This window comes from Arachis ipaensis, chromosome B06 (assembly GCF_000816755.2).
Source record: "Arachis ipaensis cultivar K30076 chromosome B06, Araip1.1, whole genome shotgun sequence".
Lineage (NCBI taxonomy): Eukaryota > Viridiplantae > Streptophyta > Magnoliopsida > Fabales > Fabaceae > Arachis > Arachis ipaensis.
Genome location: NC_029790.2, coordinates 133,104,310 through 133,108,737, shown reverse-complemented (window position 1 = coordinate 133,108,737; position 4,428 = coordinate 133,104,310).

Sequence of the window (4,428 nt, the reverse complement as noted above, 5' to 3'; positions counted from 1 at the left end):
TGATATTATTAATATTTAAAATAAAATAATAATAAAAGGAGGAGGAGTCCGTGCAGCTTACGTCAGAAACAATAGTGTATCTCCTCAGCACTTGCGACTTGCTCTGTTCCACGCTGTCAAAGTGGTGAGCGTGCTCCCCACGCGCTTCTTTTTTGGTCTAAAACTAAATAAGCAAGTGCTTTCTCTTTTGGTACAAAAAGCAATATTCTTACCGAAAATTAATATACTAAGAGTGTTAGGCTCAGCAATTTTTGTAATTTATAATCATCAAGTAGTTATTAATGACATTTTTATAATAATACGAAATTTTATCTAATAATGTGGGATTACTCACTTTTTTTTGCTGTTTATATGCTAGTCAGAATTTAATAAAATTGCTAGCTCATAAATTTTTTCATAATATAATGCCCTTGATGCATGTGAGACATTTTCAATTAAAAATAAAGTCATTTATATTTGATTTAACCCTTGTTTTATACTTTTATAAAGGCATAATTAACAATATAAAAGACGATGAAAAGTTGGATATAAATTTAACATGTTATATTTAACACAACCATAATAAAGTTAATTATATACATAAAAAGTTACTTTTCTACTAAATATTTTATTTTTGTATCCTTAAAAAAATATACATCCCGATAATATTAGACATACAATAAAATAAAAACTCAAAATTATTTTATTTAACTTAATATTAGAATAAGATCCGTGCAATGGACGGACTATTTACCAAATTCAAGTTACTCTATATATACTATAAAAGATAACAATAAAATAACAAAATTTATAAAGGAGTGTTTCTTAAACAAAATTGTTATGGTTAAATTAATTCATTGCAAGTGTGGCAAGAATATATGGTTTATTAAATTTATATAGTTGGTAAAAATCTGTGTGGGTTAGCTTTTTAGTGATTGTGACAATATATATGTTAGAATTACCTAGCCAGCTAGTTATTACTATTTATCACCTAGATATTGGAATTAATAACTATACTTTCCGATGATTAGATAACTGTGCATGTTATGCGATAAGATTTGTCAATTGAACAGAATCTATCGTTATTCAAAATTAAATGTCCACAAGTTCACAAGGTATAATGCCATACATGCATTTATTGTTAAATTAAATCAAAAGGATATTATTATGACAGATAGGTTTTTGCTAAAGCTATTCCTTAAGAACTTTTAAGGCCATTCTTTCGTTTTAAGATAATCAATGTGTTAAAAATTACTTTCTATAATTAGAGATTTCATTACATACTTTTAATAACTATTAGGTTTAATTTGTATCATAATATATAAACTGCTTTACTATAGAGATGATATTAAAGAAAAAAGAACATTATTAAGTGGAATCTACTTCATCTAATATGCGAATTTGAGACATAGAAAACCTATATTCTAAATGTGAGTTGGAGACATTACAAATCTATTTTATGGACAGACACATAAAACTTGTCGTTAACAGTTAAACTGCATATGGCAAATATAGCATCAACTCGGTACTGATTATTATGTGGACGTGAAACCTTCAAAGATTCCCATTCTTATTAGTGTTTAGCCAAGGCATTTAACTTGTATATTTTAAAAAAATAAAAAATAAAAAAATCTAATGTTTAGCTAAGACAACAACTGCAATAATAAAATAAATAACTTATTATGAATTTTTAAAATATGATGAGAAATAATTGAAGAAAATTACAAAATCCTAATTTAAAATTGAAGAAAAGAAATAAAAGACTTGGAAAATAATTTAACCTATTATATTTAAAAGGAGGTAAATAATTAAATATGATGAGAAGGTGGGGAGTGAAAAGCACGAGGAAAGGGAGCGCGTGAGGAAGGTGAGAGGTATGTTGGGAAATAGAGGAAATTTTGCCGCTGGAAATGGCGTGGAGAAGTCACATGGGAAGGTGATGGTGGTGATCAACGCTGACGTCACATTGACTTCGATGTAGAACCGTGAGATTGCATCCTGACGTCACCAAAAGTAAACCCCTTCAGTTGTGTTGTGTCCTAGTAAACACCTATAACTAAATAATTCCATTCCGAATAAATTTTTTGAGGAAACTCAGGTGTAAGGGTGGCCATGGGTAGGGTAGAGTAGGGTTTAGATCCAACCATAATCTTATCTGTAGGTTGAAATTTTTATATAAACTCAATCCTACTCTATTCGTGGGTTGAGAATATTCTAACCTTAATCCTACCCACTCTTAATCCGTGGGTACTCGATCCTACCTGCGGGTTACAAAAAATATACAATATTATTATATAACTTGATGATAATTTAAAATAGAACTGATTTTTATGTAAAAAAAAATATATTAAATTATCAATTAATAATTTTTTTAGTGGTTAAGAATCTTTTGCATTTAGTGAGAGGTCTTTAATTCAACATCCACTTAAAACATATTTTTATATAAGTATATAATATAAACATATATAGAGTGGGGGTTAGTCGGGTAGGGATGAGACTCAACCCGCACGAGAATCCTACCCGCACCCTACCCTACCCGCTGCGGATCGGGTTGGCAACCCTACCCGATCAAGTGGGGTCGGATTGGGTACCCGCGAGTAGGGTACATATTGCCACCCCTACTCAGATGCAGTGAATTTTATGGGAAGTTGATAGTTGAGAATTGTTAGATAATTTAACTAATTTGACTAAATTTTTATCTAACAATTTTTAGTTATCAACTTTACGTGAAGTTAACTACACTTGAGTTTTTACCTAAATTTTTATGTGAAATGTTTTGAAGACTAATAATTTTAGTATTTTTAGTTATTATTTGATAAGTATAAATATTAAATATTTTTTAAATAATTTTTATTAATTTATGTATATAAATTTACCAATGTTTTTATGCATTTTTGTCTTTTACAAATTATATGTAAACATGTTTTATTTTCATAAATATACATACAGCGCTAAAAATGTTTCTCTATTATGCATTGTAAGCTCATTTCAATTCATCATGAGCATCACACAGGGTGAAAATTTGATCATAACTATGTTTATATGTTATTAGAGTTCATTCGAACTTTCAGAATATGAAATAACTAGGAAAGTAAGTAAGCTTTTATATTATTCTATTTTTAATAATTCGTATAATGACATCTAATGATTCAAATTGTAGTTTATTCTTACTTCCATTATAAATTTTATTATCATTTAATACACTCTCTCAGTACTTAAGTTCTGTTATATATTGGAGATAAACTCAAATAAACATCAGTTTTAACATACCAATATTACATCTTACAGTTAATTCTCTCTGTTATTATGTTTTAATTTATATGCATAATTGAGTCTTAAAAAGAATAATTTACTAATCTTCTGTCAAAAAATAAAAAATAAAAGAATAACTAAGTAATCAGATTAATTGTAACATTTTTTTATAATTTTTTTTTTAAATCGGCTAAAGATAATTTTTACCAAAAAACAAAACAAAAAGGTTAAACCATGACTTAAGTATTGTGTTCCCTACTTTATGTGAAAACAGATTAGCATTGACAAGAAAACTACTAAATAATAGTAAAAGAAAAATACGCTTTAAAGATATTTGTTAAAGTATTGAATATAAAAAATACTTACTAAAAATTTAAACTTTCAAATCAGTAAACAATATATTAAAAATATTAAAACTTGTGATCGTAAATAAAATTAAGTGTGGCTAATGAATTAAAGTGCTAACAAAAAATAAAATAAAGTAAGAAACAGTGCTTACGTAGAAGACAGAGGGAAGAAGGGAAAGATATATAGAACCCCACGCCCATGACATAATCATCGCAGAGCGAGTTCACACTTTCCACGTCATCGTGACGTTACTTCCCTGTTTGACACGTGGACACTATCCTTCAGGCAGGGAACGTTTTGTGGGCTTTTGCTTTATGGTGCTCCACCTTCGCTTTTTGGGCTCCAACGCTGGAAGCCCGGGCCAATTATATAGGCCCACGTGGTTGTCCATTTTCTGCTTTTTGCTTCTGATGGGGGATTATTGTAGTGTGACACCTCTTTGCACCAACAAAGTTAGTCATGTTTAACTAGCTTGAGTTGGTCGAGTGGTCAACTCATTCATCTGCTTAAACAAGTGTTGGAAGTTCGAACTCCACCTTATACATACAGTAACTCATTGATCAACGATAAACTCTTAAATAAAACTCACATCCTCACATCTGAATAATATAAATAAAAAATAGCTTAGTTGGTTAAAGTATTTTATGTTAGATTCATGCTGCAATCTACCCTAATTATTAGTCTACGTTCAAAGTTTATTTTAGAGAAAAAAATAAATACATCATAATTTTTCAAATTAAAAATATATAATTTTTTTATTAATTAAAAATATAAAAATATTTTTTATTTTAAAAAATATGAGATATTTGAATTTTTTTATTTAAAATATATAAAAATAAATAGATCTTC